The sequence below is a fragment of the Sciurus carolinensis genome, chromosome 3, assembly GCF_902686445.1.
Source record: "Sciurus carolinensis chromosome 3, mSciCar1.2, whole genome shotgun sequence".
Taxonomy (NCBI): Eukaryota; Metazoa; Chordata; class Mammalia; order Rodentia; family Sciuridae; genus Sciurus; species Sciurus carolinensis.
This window is the reverse complement of record NC_062215.1, coordinates 96,116,217-96,136,243: the sequence shown is the minus strand read 5'-3', so window position 1 is coordinate 96,136,243 and position 20,027 is coordinate 96,116,217. Positions and strand designations below refer to the sequence as shown.

The window sequence follows — 20,027 nt, the reverse complement described above, 5'->3', positions numbered from 1 at the left end:
CTGAGGATGTAAGCCTTAACAACATCAAATCTTAGTCACAAATTTGAGGAGATTGCCCAGTAATAAGTTTATGTGTATTTGAACTGAAAAATTGTTAACCACACTATTGCTCTAAAGATGTGTGAGGCCATTCAGTGGCTGTGGGCTCTGGATATACACACAAATAAGTGTGTGTATATCTGAAGCCTCATACATTGTAATAAACACAGCTGCATTTATTTGAGTATATGCTCCCATATACATGTAAAAACATTCAAACAAACACACTCAGAAGATTTATTTGGTTGTGCAATGGGGCAATTATTCAAATAAACATGCTCAATGCAATTATTCAAATCTTATATTGCATGTTCATCAATCACAGCACTAAAACATGTTTTTAAAAAAGAGGGGGGAAAACACCAAAGAATTTACATGGGAAAAGTATATGTGAAAACAACCTTATTATAGATTTTATAGGGTAGCTAATATTATGGCTCCCTCCTTAACTGTAACTCAACTATTCTGTATTCAATGACATTTGTTTCTAATGATTAATTAGTTCACTCACTTGCATTGTATCAGAATGACCACAACATTCAACTTCATTTAATAGCAAACTCTGGAAACCTGAATTGGATAAGGATGTGAAATCTCTATATTTCAAAAACAGAATAGTTGTTTCAAGACACCTATGTCAAGGGGATACTAGTTAACTTATTATTGCTTAAATACACACCTATAAATTTTAAAAAAATTTATACATGCAACAAAACATTCCTACATTTGAAGACATTTAAAAAATCACAGGTGACTCATCTGATCATTTTATACATTAATAAATATTCCAACATATATGTGAACACATCACAAATCATATTAAACCAAGAGGCAATTTATGCCTCTCTTAAGTATGTACTGACATAACCTAATATACTAAAATGGGAAGGGGCTTTTAGTCACTGAAATATGCATCGTGTAACAAAGATGAAGAAAATATGTGGCTTGTGCCCATCATAAAGAAAGATTCAGACTGAAGACTTAGCTTTGGTTTTTATTCAATTAAATTGTTAAACTGTGCACAGTGAATTTTTTTTTAGAACTTGAGACATTTGTGATGTTGGCTGTTTAAATCTTTGTTACCTTCGCTGTGAATTGAAATTGTACATATTTAGTAAATCATGCAGACAAAACAAACTTTTTAGACAATATTTTTATTGAAGAGTTTTCTTTTCCTGTATCCATGTTAAAAAAAAAAGACCTCCTTTCCCAAAATAAAAATGTCAATACTAAATTTAAAGAAGTATAAAGGAATGATTGCTTCCTTTAGAGCAAAATATTTAAATAAACATGGAGATAATTGGCAGCATGTTCTTTTTGGGCTAGTAGGCCGTGTCCAATTTTTTGGGTCTGATGTTTCAGAGGGCCTCTGTTTCAGGGTTGAAGATGATATATTAATCTCTGAATTAAACAAATGCTACTAAGTAACAGAAATAAATCCCTCAGTCTTCATTTGTATATGAAATATGGAATTAGTCAGAGAAATGACATTGAGATGATGTGATGCCGAGTATGCCACAAGCTAAAACTTTCTCTATTAAAACAGTCACCTACCACTGATAATCTAGTGTGACATGTTAAAATGCTCCAAAATATTGAAAATAGAAAATGAACAACACTGTTCCCATTTGGCCTTGAGAAGAATATGACAAGGATTCTAATAATTTTAGTCAAATAAAATGATGAGTGAAAAATACATGAAGATTAAAGGGGTGACAAATGATCTTTTAAGTATTCTAATTGGTCTTTCTCATTCATAGCTTTGATTCCACACAAATTGCAAATCCTGATGATCCTGATTTGTAAGTGCACCCAGTCAGCTTTCTCTCTTTCACTCCATGAAATATGCCTGTTAGATTTGGAACAAAGGATAAGCCCCCAAAATGTTAAAAATAGACTACTGCCCTGGCAAGAAATTTAGCATTGGCAAGCACAGAACTCAGAAGGAAATGAACTAACATAAGGAAATATTCACAGAAAGATTTGTGCATTATGATCCTGTTCTGACCACTTCAGAGCAGTCAAAGGGAAGTAAAGTATATACGTGTGTGCATGTGTGTGTAGTTTTGCTAAGTTTATGTGTGTACCCTTAAATAGCTAAAAACAATGCTCAAGAGATGGAAAGAGAGTCTGAACACAGTGCTTTTTTCTATTTTGTTACCTTGAATAAACTGAAAATAATTCAACAGGTTGATCCTAGAAATATATGAAGTTCTGAAGACAGCTTCACACAAAAAAGAAACCCTTATATAATTTATAATGCCAGTAATAAAATAGAGAAAATATCAAATTAACTTTACTCATTTTAAAAGAAACTTAGATTTTAGTTTATGACATTTCCTTAAACAAGTATCACTTTTATTCATTCCTAAAACAGTATTATTATAGGGCAAAGAATTACAGTTTTACTCCATTCTCATTTTGTAAAGGAAAAGAGAAATAGAGCCTTCAAATTACTTGAAAAAAATTATGGATGGATAAAAAGAATACAAATTTAGAAAGGAAACTCAAGAACATCCCCATGCTCACAGAAAACATTACAGTATATTTAGTGACCGCAAGCAACCTAGACCTTGGTTTTTACATCTCTTCCGAATGATACCACTTCCAACACAAACACCATTTCCCAATCCTGCAGTGCAGCCCGGGATTGGTGCAGACAAAAAGGGAGAACACCAACTATTGAATAACCCTCAACCACTTCCTGCAGTCCTGAAACATTCTGTGGAGGTCTACCACTTCATTATTGAACATGCTTAGAAAGTGTGAGCTCATAGGTTTCCGGTGGAAGGTACATCTAAGCAAGAGGGAAAATAGGGAAGTAAAAACCACCCTACCCAACTCATTTTAACCCTTAAAAAGCTATTACTGGAGTGAATCAGCAGAAGAATAATCAACCTAACATCTAAGTAGAAATTTTTTCCTTTCTGTAATATGAATCGCTTTTATCTTACCAAAGATAATTCCATGGAAAGGGACATTCACACGAACAAATGATAATGGAACAGTCAACAAAATCTCAGCACAAGAAGAGTTCTGACCACAAGAACTGCTTATTATATACTACCTTCATTTTTAAAATGAAAATTACATGATTCATACAAATACTTTTCCAGATATTCTCATGACACTTTGGTTCAGATAACTTTAACTATAAATCAGCCTCTGCTATAAACTCCTTCTTGACTTGACCAAACTATAACACACTTTATGTCTACATTAAAATTGTCAAAAATCTTGTTCTCATTCTTCAATAAAACTTTCATACGAGTAGAGTAGGAAGAAAACCTTTATGTTTGTAACATTTGGAAAAAAAAAAAAAAAACAGTAGTTAATCTACCTTCCAAGTGTTATAGATGGAAAGACCAAAGTCTACGTGTCCTTGGGAACATACCAGTTATTTCTACCCCACAATGATCTAGAAAGCAGTGAAGCACAAACTTGAACTTCTGAAATCCCAGAATCTCAGTCTTCTGAAACATTTTTCAGTACTCTGCCCAAAATACCACAGTAAAACACTCCTTCAAATGGCTATTGAAACATCAAAAGGCATGAGTTAGTTTCTCTACTTCCTGCAAGAAGCTCATTCTGGTTTTTAAGAACTCTTCCACACAAGAGTGGAATGAAAATAATCTACTTTGAAAACCTGTGTTACTCTAAGATGTCACATCAGCTGAGGGCTATTGACCACTTATACACTTGAGTCCCCTTTAACTGAGACCCAGAGACATTCTCAATTTTGAGAAATGATCTTCAAAAATTAATAACTACTGTGGATACATTTTATCCATGAGTTTTTGCAAAGGCTCTTGGCACTGCTCATTTCCATTGAGGATCTATGGTTTCACCCAGTTACTCCACCCACAGGTTTCAGCCTGAGCCTACTTTCCAAGTCCTCAGCATCGTTCTGTCCCTAGTCGTGACTTTTTGAACCCCATGTGCACTGAATGATACAGACGTGATCAGAGGAGGAAAAAGGGCAGCAGGTGTCAGTGTAACAGGAGCAGTCGGAGATTCATAAACCTGCCCGGGGAATATTGGAATAGATGGAAAAAGACCAAAGAGGGTTAGGATGTGACAGGATCCTAGACACCCTCTCATCCAAACCATTGGCTTTTCAAATGCTGGAGTTTAGAGGAAATAAAACCCAGATCACCTCACAGTCACAGGCAGAACTAGAACCAAAAGCCAAGTGTCCATTTTGGCATAGACATTTTTATTGCTTCTGTTAATGCTTTCTTTACTTCCATGAACTTCTATTTATTATATTTAGTTCTCTAAACTAATACTAAATAGCAATGTTAATAATGTTCAATTTACTGAGTACATACTGTGAGTAACGCACAATACTAGGTACTATGGGACAGACAAAGATAACCAGATGGGATTAGTGACCAGGTTTCCCACAATCTGGTAGAGACAGACAAACACAAATAAGTAATAAGAAGACAGGTAGCTTAGGACCTGTACCTGTATAGACTTCCTAAGCATGTTCCTTCTGTATCATAGTGTTTCCTCTATTTAAACACAAAATGAGGGCTGGGGATATAGCTCAGTTGGTAGAGTGCTTGCCTTGCAAGCACGAGGCCCTGGGTTCAATCCCCAGCACTGCAAAAAAAAAAAAAAAAAAAAAAGTCATAAACACAAAATGACACCATTCCCTCAATTAGGGGTGTGTGTGTGTGTGTGTGTGTGTGTGTGTGTGTGTGTGTGTTTTTAATTTTGCTGTTGTTATTCATGAGTCCTAGGACAGGAAGCTAGAAGCACTGTTCCATGTCCCAGGAATAAAGTGGTGAATAAATGACAATATCCCTGCCTTTAGGAATGCACATTCTGGTGGAAAGGAAGAAAAAAGCCCCACTTTATAGATCCCTACAGATAGTGTTCTTTTGTTGAAAACAAAAGATGCTATAATATTGAGTGAAATGGAATTGGGGGCCTGGCTGCCTCAGCTGGGGTTGTGCAAGTATCAGGAAAACTGATACTTCTGAGACAGTGGTGTTAGGTGAAGCCTGAATGATGAGAAGAAGTGAGCCATGGAAAGATCTGGAGGGAGAGTGTTCCAGGAGAAGGAACAACAGATGTAGATACTGGAGGCAGGAATGAATTTGGCTTTTTGAGTGTAAAAAGAAGACCATCTGACAAAACATTAGAAGAAGGAGAAAAGTGACAGATGAAGTCAGAGACATAGAGAATTCAGGGAGTTCTAGGGGCCTTTGATCCAAAGTCATGTTTGTTATGGGTGAGAAAACTGAGTTTATTCATCTTTGAAGTTCATGCTGTGGGATTCTGAGGATTCATGGGTTTTTATTCCTAGTGAATGGCCCAGAAATGAGCTTAGCAACCTGCTCATGGCCTATTCATAATTTCCTTCCCTATAAATGGACAGTAACATGACATTCTATGCCCCTCTGATTTCTGAATAAGAGAAGCCTCATTGCTGAGGCTTTTGCAAGACCACCTGCCTTGTGTCTGGTCACAGGCAGATCTGTCAGGCTGGAAAGCAGAAATTGTTTGGCCCAAAGAAAGTTTCATATTTTGGAAACTGAAGCACTAGATACAGCAAACAGGATGCCACTACAGCACGCTTCTGTGGAAGCACCTTCCCCAATCGACGTGCCCCAGCACAATCCCCACAGTTGCCAGTTTGCACAAAGCAGCTGTGCTAGAATCAGGCATGAGCAAGGGCCTCAGCCATTTCCCCTTCCTCTGAACTTCTAAAAAATACAAAAACTCACAGAGCTGAGAGAGAAGCCAATAAGAAGTAAGGAACATGCAGCAGGTGGTACCATCTGTGCCCGGCTAATTCCAGCCAAAACAATCTGCTCCCTAGAGTTCCCAGTTGTGGAGAAGGGAAGAGAACTGACAGCGGCAGAGCCAGGGGAGGGGGTGTAGGAGGGCAAGCACTGAGGCTATTATTCCGGCTTTCAGTCGGTTGGAGGAAGTAGATTATTGATGCCAGTGAACTATTATCTCTCTCCTTTTCTCTTTACAACCACTGTGGGAGATTCCTCCAAAGTCTCGCTAAGCTGGCAAGCAGATCCCACACCTGTGAGACAGACATGCAGGCATTGCAGTGAGTCTGTCACCACTGAGATGAGAGGGACAGGCATTCCCCAGCAAGACTGGCAAGCTCAGCTCACCCCAAAGTGAAAAAACAAGAGGGAAGGGAGATCATGTTTATTCTATTTTCCTAGCAACCAAATTCCCTCCCTCTCGCATGTTCATTCTTTGAAAATTATCCGTGGCTTAAAATGGGCTTATATTCCTCATGCTTTATCCCCAGATTTGGCATTTTCTGGAACCAAATTCTTTCACTTGATGGACTTCCTCGTGAGGAGCAAATCTCCCTCGGCACATTACAATTATGGGATGAATAAATGCAACCAATTCAAAGATAGATCAAATTGTCTGCTATAGATCAAATTATTTCCCTTACGAGAGTGACAGAGAGACAGGGGCTGTCTTTTGGAGACAGTTATCATTTGAAGATCCCAGAAAGACCTGTCTACTAAAAAAGAAAGTCTTTCCTGCTGAAGAATTTCCACCAATACCTTTAAGTTAAGGCATGTCTCCAAATAGTGTACAGTAGGTGCAAATACCTGTAAGGGGTGATACTGCCCATAAACACCTATTATCACCTTCCCTTGGATTAATTTATCAATTCTATAGTTGAGAGTTGATCCCTTAGGGAGGGAAGCATAGGTGAATTTGCCTTTATTGGCTGAAGAGAAGTGAAAGGCTGAATTTCAGGTGCTCCCCCTAGAACAACGGGTTCCCCATGGACCCCAGAGGGACTAGGAGCTAGAAGCATTCAGAAATAAAAGGCAGGCAGAAGTGGAGGAAGAAATGGGGAAGATATTCTGAAGTCCTAACACCTGATACCTGATAACCTGTGAATAAGGCCTTATTTGAAAAAAGGGTCTTCATAGATATAATCAAGTCAAGATGCAGTCATTAGGGTAGGCCAAGTCAGTATGACAGATGTCCTTTCAAGAAGAGGGACATTAACACAAAGAGAGGAGACCATGTAAAGACAGAGGTGTAGACTGTAGGGATGCATCTATAAATCAAGGAGCATCAATGATTGCCGCCATTCCCAGAAACCAGGAGAGAGAAATTGAACACATTCTCCTTTCAGCCCCTCAGGTGGAACCACCCCTGCCAGCACCATGATTTTGGATGTCTTTCCTCCAGAACTATGAGGGAATAAATCCATGTTGTTTTTAGTCACCTAATTTGTGTTACTTTGTTATAGCAGCCCTTGCAAACTAGTACACCCTCAAACCATAGTCAAGCCTTGAGTATTCACACTCTCCCAGCTGGGTCAAAAAATCAAGATCAATTTCTGATCGAAGCATTGTCCTGGTGGTGAGGGCTTTAGCAGATAAAACAAACATCAGCAGGGATATCCCTTTTGATTTTGAGATGCATGTCATCGTGAAAAAGACAAACTGCCTACTCTTCCTCCCAAATGTCTTCTATAAGGTAATCTTTTTAATTAGGATAATTAAATTCTTGTTTCAAAGGGCACTAAAGTGCAAGCATTATCATCTGATTTCCTGTAAAGAGTATTTTTCCTGCCCCATGTTCCACATGGTGTCCATTAACAGGAGAAGCACCGAGTGAGTCAGACATTATGGCTACAGGTTTGTGGCTCATGTCAGTGCTAAGAAGAGGGAAATGAGAAAGGAAAACATAAATTGGGAAAACAGTGTCAGAGGGCAGCTCAAGATAATGGAAGAACCAGAAAGCAGAGGAAAAGGGTGTTGTGTGGGAACCAAGACCTTGCTTCAGGTAGGAAATGTCAGAGAAAAATAGAGGAACATTTTTAAATTAAGGGGCAAGAGAAATCCAAGCAGATTTTCTTTTTTCAACTTGAGTTGCAGTAATAGAAATGAGTGTGATGTGCCACTCCCCAGATTCATTGCTTTGGTATGATCTTAACCTTTTCCAACTCTAAGTCTCCTGTGAAATTGACTAATAATTCCTGCAATGTACTTAGGTCACTGAGATTTGGGAAGAATTTTGGGTGTTCTGTGAGTGAAGCAAGACAGGAGTGAGTCATCTCTCGAATACTTGGATATATTGCTCTGGTAGCCAGTGACCTATAGCTGGGAACCAGTGAGAACAGGTATGGGGTGAATTCTCAGAGGAGCCCATGAGTTCTGTTCCACCCCATTACTCCATGCCTACCACTGCCTGCCCATCCATGAGTGGGCCACAAAAGGCACAGGTAAGAAAGCAAGGGAACAGTTCATGGAACATTTCTCATCTCTTTGCTAGAGAAACAAACCAAACCCTGAATCTCCTTCACAGAAGGCCACATGCCATCCTTTACATTTTATTTCAGGAAGATGGTATATCATCTTGAAAGCCTTGTTAATGTGCTTTTTTCTCTAAGCTTTGTGGTATTTTTATATGCCATTAGTCAGTTATTGCTTGTTTCTAGCAATAACAATCCCACCTAATGTATTTAATTTGTTTTGAAAATCATAGCACATCTTTACACATAGAAAACGCAGCTTTTAATCCCATTGATGACTTCCTCCTTAAAATTACTCTTTTAAATCCCTAACCACATTCTTCTTGGTTTTCCTCCTACCCACTGACCAAGATTTGCTTTTTCATTCAACCCTTAAATAGTAGCATTTCCAAGAGCCCCTCTGGGGTTCTCTGCTCTCCTCCTTCCCATCACTGAGCTTCTGTGACTTCTTCAACACCCACAGCTTCAGTTCCTGCATTCATACCAAACACTCAAAAATTCACCATCCTAGTCATACATCCTCCTGTGCATTATGCCTGCCCATTCAAACAAACACTGGGCTTTGTTACCTGATCATCTCAAAAGCATCTCAAATTTGACTTGTTTAAAATATATAGGTGAATATCTTCAGAGGCATCCTGCTAGGTCTCCAGTGGGTTATCAGGTCTTAGGAGTCCTGCCACCTATTATCTCTTCTTCCTGTCTCTCTCCTGCACTATTTCCTCTCCCCTATGTCAGTTGTGCATCAAATCCCAATAATTTCCCTAACAGACTTTTGACTCCAGTCTCATCCAAGTCACTGGTTCTAATGCAGCAGGGATCTAAGTGATCACTGTAGGTGGATGAAGGGCTGGCAGATGGAAAGATGCCACACTTCATGTTCTTTAGAGATATTTCTTGAGTCTTGAGATATTTCTTGAGTCTTCAGATATGTCTTACTTTAACATTATGATATCACAGGTTTAGTTTTATGTAGGCATATTTTTTTAAAGGCTGAAAAGAATGTGCTCAAGAGAAATGACTGGTCTTCTCACCTTCACACCATATTCTTAAATTACCTTTGTGGCTTATTGATTTACAACACATTCCATATATCTACATTGACCAAAAATGCTCTTTTGGTTCTTTTTTGGTTTCACTCTCTCTTCTTCTACTTCAACATCCTAAACCTGTAAGTTACAAAAGGGTAGGGACTATTTTATCCTTGTAGACCCACTTCTGTAAGTTACTGCTCCCAAGGATGTCTTCAGTAAATATCTCCTGGATTAACTAGTACAAATTTAATCATGCCAAAGCCCTCCTTAAAAATCCTCTCATGGTTCTTCGAAGCACCCAAAATACAGATCATGTTCCTTAGTTTGGCCTACAGAGTTTTCATAGGCTGATGCCTCCTTGCCTCCCTTTCCATCATCTCTCAATATTTCACTGATTGCATCACACCTCCCTCTATTTCCTTTTAGCCTCCAGGACATAACTCTAAAGTATCCTTCTTTAAACAGTCTTTCCTAAAACTAATCCTAGAAATGTCCCTCCTCTGGGCTTTAGTAAGTGTCCTATGTAGGCAGCATTAATGCATTAATCTAAAGGTTGGTTTCCCAAAGATGGTAGGTTCCTGGAGGGAAAAGACTGAGAACACTGACTCCAGAGCCCAGGAGAAAACCTGAAGTCCCTAAGAACAAGGAAACATGAGAGTACTTTGAAAACATGCTGTCAGCAACATTAGTGTCCCAAGGAACCCAGTCGTTAACCAAGCTGAAGAACAATTCAAGGACAAGACAGAAAACAGCATAGAAAACTTGTGATGTTAAAATAAGGACCTGTGGGAGGACCCAATACAAACAGAAATTCATCATTTAATATACCTGAAGATGTTTGAGAACTTTTTACAAAGGTTTCATTAGGGCACAAATATTACCCACATTGAACAATTTCACTTCTCAAATAACCACTAACCATGCAGAGCAACATCGACTTCCACTACTGACATCCAGATATTGATTAAATTGTAAAATTAGTGAGGCAAAACTTGCTGCAACCTGAGTGGAGTAATTCGAAGGGAAACATGAGTAAATAAGTCCCTCTATCAACACTGAAATTAAGCATAGCCTTTGAACTATTTTAGCAGTGACTCAGATGAGGAGCATGAACCATAGAAAAGAGGAAGAAGCCCGAAATAATCCAGGATGCATTTTCTTCAACTTCTCTGGAGTTTTCGATTACCTCAGTTTCCTGACAAAGCTTTGCTGATGTCAGTAATTTACGGTAACCATCAGCAAGATAAGAGAAGGTTTGTGTGGGACAGAGGTAAATTTGGGTCTGACATGACTAATATATCCTGCAGTGAAGGACAACAGGAGGCCTGAAAAAAGGTACAACTTCTATTAATGATTTTTGAATAAAATGAAGTCACATACATATAAAACAGAACTGTTGAATATAGTATCTTCCTGTTCTTTCTTTACACAAGTTCTACTGAAGAGGTAGAAGATTCACTGTGTATCTGAAAGTTTGGATGGTTGTTTTTTGTTTTCGTTTTTGATCCTGGGGTTTTTTTATGGTTTGTATGTGAGGTGTCCCCTAAAAGCTCATATGTGTGAGAGGGTTCAGAGGGGAAATGATTAGGTTGTGAGAACCTTAAACTAATTAGTGAATTAATCACTAATGGGATTAACTGAATGGTAACCAGAGGCACCTGAGTTATAACTGAGTGGTAACTGGAAGAGGTGAGGCAGGGGGTGTGGCTATGGGGTATATATTTGTATCTGACCAGAGGAGATATCTCCCCCTCCCCCTCCCCCTATTCCTCCCCTTCCCCTCTCTTTCCCTCTCTCCTTTCTGATCATCATGTGAGCTGCTTCCTTCTGCCATACTCTTCTACCATGATGCTCTGCCTCACCTTGATCCCCAAAGAATGGAGCCAGCCTTCTGTGGACAGAGACTTCTAAAACTGTGAGTCCAGGAATAAACTTTTCCTCCTTTGTTCTGGTTGGGTTCTTTTAGTAACAGCAGCAAAAAAGCTGACTAAAAAAGTGTTGCACCCAGGGCTTTGTGCATGCTAAACACACACTCTGCCACTAAGCAGAGTCCCATATCTGAAATGCTTATGTTGCAACACATTTTAAGCACCCTCTAAGTTTGAAGAACTGAGTAATTACAAAAGAGGTAGTAGATACTTACCCTTGCTTTAGACAGTGTACAATTATTTAAATGAAGTTCAGAAAAACAGAAGGTCATAGACACAATAGCCCTCTTGACAACAGAATCCTCTGTAAATTAAGATCTACGAGTAAATAGAACTTCTTAAGTCACAGACACAACTACAAAATGTTTTTCGCCAGCCATGGTGACAGTGTCTGGTAATTTGTATCAGCCTACTTTGCCCCACAATGTGAAGCCTGCAAATCACAAAGTCCTCTGAGTGGGTTGATGGAGAACTTCATGGTTTCTCAGGGTCAACATTGCAAACTTCATTTCTCATCATGCAGAATGGAGTGTGCACTGACCACAGTCTTTCCCTGAGAGTTGCTTCTCTTGATTTTCTCATGAAATTGCTGCTATGGACTGGTTCTCTCAGAATTTTGCTTTTTTCTCCTAAAACTAAGTGCACTGAACATTTAAAGTGATGGTTCAGATGTACTCTCCCCATCAGTAAAATAAAAGTCTGTAAAGATTCTTAGACTCTGTTCTAAAAAGTCTGCTTTTGGGTGTAGGTTCTGGTTAAAGAAGTTTTCTCTGCTTAACACAGGAAGCTTTGAGTGTGGGTCAGGGCACAGGCATTCTAGTGAAAAGAACTGGGTTCGAGTTCCATCTCTGTCCCTCCTTAGCTGGGAGACCTCAGCCAGGTTATATCACTAAGCTTCAGTTTATTTATCTTTAAAATAGGAACAATACAAAAAATACCAAAAAAAATAGGAACAATACAAAAAATTCACAGGATTTGTTGCGAAAATAAAATGAGACAATATCTATGGAAATCATCAACATTGCAGGCACTGACAATGGAGCAAAAATATCCAAAGTTATTTATTTCATTATTCTCCTTGATTTGTTATTTGGTTTTTCCTTCTTTGTTCCCTTTTGGGTTTACGAGAAGCTTTTCTTTGATAACCTATTCTTATAGTTGGATCCACAGAGAGTTCTCTGAAAAGAACACAATCATTTTGGTACTTAGAAATTTTCCAGCATGTAATTTTTGGGGGACCAGGATAGTCTCAAGATTCATCCTCAAAGAGACCCTTTGTTTCCTGGTGGGCGTTAGCCTTGGGTTGCTCAAAGAGAAAGGAATGCTTAACAATTACCAATCTCAGAGTTTGAGAAATGAGGAGGTTGCTCTGTCTATTCCAGATGTGCAGTGTGTCTACCACTCTAAGTAGATAATCCAGGATGATAATGAAGGAGTCACAAGGGTGAACCTTTATAAGGAGGCTGCCAAACCCAAAAGGGAAGGAAGAAAGAAAAACCATATAACAAGTCAAGGAGAATAATTAAATAAATAACACTGCTCACAATCGGAATCTTCCTGTTAGCTTTTTGCATATTTAAAAACACATTTTTAAATCACGGGATAGCCTTGTCTGTCTGATTAATCATTGTATATGGGGAACCCTCTTGCATAACTGGAGAGAGACTCAAGAGAGAAACTGCTAGAGAGAAAAACTGATGGTCTCAATCACAGGAATAGGCTTTTATTTTATCATTATTGTTTTCCTTTAGTTAATTTTTTTTTTCTTTTGTGGTGCTGGGGATTGAACCCAAGGCCTTGTGCACGCAAGGCAAGCACTCTACCAACTGAGCTATATCCCCAGCCCTTTAGCTAATTTTGATTCTGGTGAATACTGGGTTTTCTTTGGTACTTGTTCACAAGTTGTTTTGTTCCTTCAGTTATATTGCTCAACGACATATTTCTTAAGTCCCTGTGAAAATAACACTATGATAATCCATATAAATAAACATTTCCATGAAGACTGGCTCAAAAAATACATGTAGATCATTCCTGTTATAAAAATCAAAAGATTTGATTGATAGACAATATGCTAAAACTTATTACTAATTAACATGGAAATAACTATACTAATTCCTAATATCTTTCAGTTACTTTCTATATCTCTAACAATCTAAATAGATGATATACCTTAATGCATTCTGATCCTCAGATTGCAGCCTACATCTCCAGTCAAACTGATTTTAAAATGTTATTCATAAACAAATATTTACCAATTGCCAATAAATGGCAGTCATAGTTCTAGACAACAGGAATAGACATGGAAGACTATGTGGACGCTCACGAGCAAACTGACATGGAAGGAGTTTTATGATGTTCTGTGAGATCGCTGGAGTCCTTCAGAGAAGTGGAAATGTTTAAATTTGGTGCAGAAGAATCAACAGGAGTTTATTAGGTAGGAAAGACAGTGCAATGTCCACAGGCATGGAAATATGAGGAGCATGGCATGTGAAGTAATGACAAGTTCACAATTTTCCCTGTGCTCTAAGTTATAAACTCCTTCAAATGGGACCAAAAAAAAAAAACTTTGTATTTAAACCAAAAAATAAATAAAAATTCCTATTATAATCATTACAATTCATTAAATGATATCCATTCTCCTTGCTATTAATTACCTGTTTCTTACAATTGATAATTAAGAAGTAAAATGGAGTCAAGATATTGGGGCATGACCTGTATTGCCAATGAACAGTCTCCTTGCATTATAGGGGAAGAAGAAGAAAATCACTCTGAGTTTTCCCCTGCCAACGTAGGTGAATATGGCTGGAAAGTAGCCATAGAGTGAAACAAGTACTGATACAGGTTATCTTCACTTAGACTTTGACCTTTTACCTAAAACAACACCTTCTAGTGACTTCTAAATGAGGATGCTTGACCATTAGTAAGCAGTTAGGACTAAAACCTTGTTTCCCATTGAGTTATAAATAAATGGATGCCTTATAAGGACATCATCTCATAATAGCAAACAACATGAGAGACATTTGGGGAAATAATTTAAGCATTTTAATGAAATTCTTGTTGCAGCTCCCCTTCCTGAAGATGGCATTTGAAAGTTACCCTTTCTAGCAGAAAATAGAATAGCTGACAAAAGGAACCACAACTCTGTATCTCAGCTGGCAGCATATTTGTGTGGTGTGGAGTGATACATATGCTCACCGCCCTTTGCTGGTTAAACTGTATTTCATTATCAACTCCTTATTTCCACTTCTAATTCTAGCAGAACTACTTCCTATAAACAGGTCAACTCTCTAGTAATTTTGAGCACAAGCATTTGCTTCAGATGTCCGATCCCAACTTTATTAAGCAGTATTTTCCTGTTAACTGCAACCCCTGAGGCCATGCCTAACAGGTCTACTGTCATAAATGGGGAGAAAAATTAATTTGACACCAATTCCAACTGCACTGTGTATGTGGATATTTGTGCCATCTGTGGTTTAAAAAATAATCTGTGGGATTAGGAAAGTCTATTTTATATTATCATAGTGTAATGAACCTTGATCATTTTAATACTATAATGTATGAGATTACAAAATGAAAAAATCCTCCCAAATTTCAACATTGTTATTTTTAATTGAATTCATTTCACTTAAAAACTGCTACAATTTACTTTAAAAGCAGATATTTCCATGTTGCTTTCTTTTGTTCTAGCTTACCTTTCATGGGAGTGCAACATTCCTTGTTATTGGTTCAAACCCATTGAGTCTCTATAGGTGCAGTGATGTTCCATCTGCTGAGTGGCAAGACGTGTTTGCTGCGTTATTCTAGACAGTGGCCACCAGTGAAAGGGCATTAACCAGGAAACCATGTCCTGGTGCCTCCCACAATGTCCAAAGTCAAAGGTATAACATCAAAGTTTCATCCACCTCTTCTCTGTTATGGTTTGGATATGAGGTGTCTCCTAAAAGTTTCAGTTAATGCAGGAATATTCAGAGGTGAAATGAGTGGATTATGGCCTAATCAGTCCATCCTAGTTTGAATGGACTGATTGGATGGTCACAGTGGGCAGATGGGGCATGGCTGGAAGAGGTGGGTCACGTGGGGTATAGCCTGAAAGAGTTGTTTTTTTCCTATAGCTCTCACTTCCTCTCCTTTTCTCTGCTTCCTGACCCCATCACGAGCTGAGCAGCTTTCCTCTGCTGAATCCTTACTCCATGGTGTGCTGCCTCTTCTTGGGCCCAAAGTAATGGAGTTGGCTGTCTATGAACTAAGACCTCTGGAATCATGAGCCCCAAATAAACTTTTACTCCTCTAAGTTGATCTTGTGTGGTATTTTGGTCACAGTGATGCAAAGACTGACTGAAACCTTCTTTCTCTACTTTTTTTTTTTTTTTTTTTTTTGGTACCGGGGATTGAACCCAGGGGTACTTAACCACTGAACCACATCCCCAGTCCTTTTTATATTTTATTTTGAGACAGGGTCTCACTATGTTGCTTAGGGCCTTGTTAAGTTGCTGAGACTGACTTTGAACTCACAATCCTCCTGCCTCAGCCTCCCAAGTCACCAGTATCTACTTCTCCTCTTAACGACTCCTCCTCCTCCTGTGTCTTCCACTTCTCCAATATGGCCTAAAAATGGACCGACTTCTTTTACGTAGTATTATTCCTTTGTATCTGAACATTTAGCCGGAACAAAATATAGTCAGGATAACTTTATGTGATAAGGAAATCCCTAGTAGAGAAGCTTTTGAGAAAACCAGGCTTTGTCCTTGAGAAACCAATAGCATTACCAAGACATGAGTAAGAGCTGCCACCCAACTAAAAGTTTTGGGGTCTCAAATTAAGAAAGTATAGGGCTGGGGATATAGCTCAGTTAAGGGCTGGGATATAACTCTGTTGGTAAAGTGCTTGCCTTGCATATACAAAGCCCTGGGTTCAATCCCCAGCACCACAAAAAGTAAACAAACAAACAAACAATAAAAACCTTTCATATGCTAGATATTTGGGGGCCTGGGGTTGTGGCTCAGTGGTAGGGTGCTTGCCTAGCATGTGTGAGGCACTAGGTTTGATTCTCAGCACAACATATAAATAAATGAATAAAATAAAGGTCTATCAACATCTAAAAAATATTTTTAAAAAAAGAATGTATATGACCAGGAATCTGGGAGGAGAGGTAGGAATCCATACTCTATGAAGTCTCTTACATGCTAATATGAGATTAGCATGTAGCAATGTGCATAGCTAAAAATTTTGGTATAAAAAAACTATCTTTACTTTTAAAATAACTCTCTTTTTCCATTCTCCTTCCAAATGAAGGTGTAAATAACTATGCTATATTTTCTCTTAGATAGAATTTGAGGCAGCAAAAATAGACTAATGCTATTTCAAGTGTTGGAGAACCAATTCTTTGGGAAAAGAGTGAATTTAAGACTAAGGTTTAAGAGAGTACCTTCAGGATTCCTTTTAGAACCAGATTTTTAGACTTAGGTCTGAAGTTAAGAAAAAGACAGACTTGGATTTTTCCTTAGTTGGGCGAGGGAGGGAGGGATGGAGGGAGGGAGGGATGGAGAGAGGGAGAAAGAAAGAGAGAGAGAGAGAGAGAGAGAGAGAGAGAGAAATGGAGACCTGGACAGATATAACACAGTGGGTGCTATAGGACATAGTGGAGTTTGCAGATGACCTCCTCCCTGTGGGACTCAGGTTCCCAAGCTGACTACGATGAGTAGTGAAAAGAGCAGTGGTCTGGAATCAATGATCTAAACCAAGGCGCTCAGATGACGATAGAAGCCTAGGTCTCTTCTCTCCCATTAAAATTTGAATGAAATAAATTGAGTGTGGTGGCACATGCCTGTAACCCCAGCTACAAGGCCAGTCTTAGCAACTTATTGAGAGCCCGTCTCAAAACATAAAATACAGAAAGGGATGGAGATGTGGCTCAGTGGTAAAGTGCACTTGGGTTAAAGCCCCAGTGCCACAAAAATAAATAAATAATAAATAATTGAAAAAATGGAAAAATATGCCAAAACAGGATTTATTCGTTTATTTTAAAATTATTCATATTTAACAAACTAATAGTCTTAACACTCTACATGATGATCTCATTTGGTTGAATTTGTCAAAGGTCTCAATTAAGGAAGCAAAAGAATGGAATGCATTGATGAGCTTTGACCAACCAGGATTCACTTCCTGGATTTAGGAGTGGGGGCCATCCCATTTAAACCATATAGGTGAGAATAAGGGTGAGATGTTTTAAGTAGAAATTGGGTTCTTGAAAGAAAGGGGAATGGATGTTGGAGAAGCCATCACAGATTTCTATTATTACACTTAGGGCAGAACCATCTACCCGGTTAACTTGTTCCAAGAAAGAGGTATTAAAAGCTGTAATATCCCAGCCTTCAGAAATAGTAGCTACCAACTGAGAAGAGACTCTTTTCAAAAGTGTGATGCCAGCACATTTATAATAATTAATTGTCCCTGACACTCTTTCTGTAAGGACAACCTTGTCCCATAGGGTTCCTGTGTGGGAAGCACAGACCTAGGCATATCACAATGATAGAGTTGCAGATTACATTAAATATCTGTCATTCTTTTCTCACCTGAGGCTTTGCTTTATTCTGAAAGACCAGCAAATGAAAGTGAGTATTTGTTTCCTTAATTTATAAACTTAAAAGAGAATTGTCAATCTTCAATGTTTAACTCTTAGAGGTAACAGATAATTATGCTATGCCTTACAATGGACTGAAACTCATTGGGATGTTTTGCCTCTGTGTTTAAGAACTGCTGATGTAAAGTCAAAGATCTCTGGGCCTCAGAAGTTTGCAGCATTTTAGAATATTGTTTTTCTTCATTGTGGAGCTTCAAGAGTCGGTTAAGGAATCTTTTAAGAGTAACACCATCCTAAATTGAAAAGAGTCTCCTCAATGCATGGTGAAAAGAGTACAGGCTTTATGGTCAGAGAGACATAGACTTAAATCTAAAAGTTTTCTCTAATTTATATGCAAATTTAAACAATTTTTGGACTCATTGAGCTTCAGTATCTCCATCTATAAATTGGTAAATACTCTTATTCCTAGGTTGATTGTACAAGGATTAAATTAAATCAGATATAATAGATAAACACCCTGTTCTTTGGGTCTACATATTTCACAAACTAGTTCACATCTTTGGCAGAAACTGCTTGTGACAAATTATTTCATATGGTAGGTAACAGATGCTGCTATTTTCCACCCCAAGAGCTATTTCTCATTTCTTCTTTATGAACAGACTCCTGATGTTGCTCAAGTAGGAAACAGCAGGGAGCTAACTTAGAGATACTTTAGAAAAGGTGGAGCTCTCCTCTATTCTAAGTGGATGCACCATTTCTGGTCTAAGCCAATCACAGAACATGGTAATGAGATGCTAATGGTAGAGAGGTGAGCATGTGACCCTTTCTAGCTAATGAGAGGAAAGGGGAAGTATACTGAAGACCCTCTTGGAGAAATTGTCTCACTGGTAAAGAAGAAAAATGTGTGAAGGATCATTCCCCAATCTCTTTTTTTTTCCTACCTTTGAAATAATTCCTAGGAAGATAAGATGTGGGTATGAAGCAAGCATCTAGAGAACATGAGACACTCAAAAAGAAAGAAAAAAAAGGAAACCTGGTGTTTATTCTCCATGACATTGTACACAACCACAACTTTGAAACTACCTTTCCTCAGACTTTCTGTCAGATCATCGCATGTAAGCTTATTCTTGAAGTCACTTTTATCTGGTTGTTCCATTACTTGCAGCCTAAACCATCTTAAATGACATGGAGAATTTTGCCAATTTTGAACTAAACATTTCCAACTCATTTAGACAATAACAAAAGTTTTTAAACCATTGAGACATTGAGGCAACTTTCTCTGGTATTGGACACAAAAAGAACTCAATGCCCTTTTCACCCTTATTTCTTTATATAGGTATTTAAGCATTTATCGAAGGCCTCTGATGTGCAAGACACAAGGATAAGCATCATGGGGAGAAAGAGGAGGCTACAAAGATGAATGAGACCTGGATCCTGTCCTAAAGGAAACTTACATCCCGGTTGAATAGATAAGAAACAATAAAACAAAAGCAATATCTGTAGTTTTGGCCTTAAAAGGAAGCTGGAATTCATGTGTGTAAATCACTAAAATCATGCACCTCTCACATTTTGCATTTTTATTTTTATATGCCCAGAAACTTGAGCTAAAAGAGGAATAAAATGAGAAAAAAGTGAAATAATGAGGTATTAGAATGTAATAGGACACTTTAAACAAGAGGGGCTGAGTAACACTCTCAGGTTGGAATACAGGGGCAAATGTGATTGATGCCTTAGCTTGGGGGCCTCTGGAAAAAAGACAATGAGAAAGGCAGTTTGCTCTACCTGGCTTCCTTTCAGCTTAGGAGTTGGAAAGCCAATATCAAACTGGATTTCTAGGTTTTCTGGCTTCAGTACAATATAATAAATAAGATTCTGGCAATTTGTGTTAGATTCTTGCACTGGGTCAGCAATTACTATGTGTGAGAGCGCTTCAAAACGACAATCCTCTACACAACACTCCAAACGGCTTTTCATATGCAGAAATATTATGTACTTTGTTCCTTGGTGTTTAAAGCTTAACTAGACAGAAATGACTCTTCATCATCTACAAAATAGCTAGAGCAAGCCCAAGACAACTCCCAAATGTAGAATAAAACCCAGCATCAAAAGGCAACATTTTATAGTGGGTAAAGACTACAGACTTGGGAACCTGACAGACCTGAGTGCAAGTCTTAGGTTCA

At 38.3% G+C, this 20,027-nt stretch overlaps 1 protein-coding gene across 6 annotated transcripts in view; it reads left to right on the top strand.

The window, feature by feature from the left end:
• Zeb2 (zinc finger E-box binding homeobox 2) overlaps positions 1 to 1,345 on the top strand; it is a 131,979-nt gene extending 130,634 nt beyond the window's left edge. For all 6 annotated transcript variants that reach the window (XM_047545830.1, XM_047545831.1, XM_047545826.1 and 3 more), the window contains one exon: positions 1 to 1,345. This exon is cut by the window's left edge. The gene's annotated coding sequence lies outside the window, so the exon portion shown is untranslated.
• The last annotated feature ends 18,682 nt before the right edge of the window (positions 1,346 to 20,027 follow it).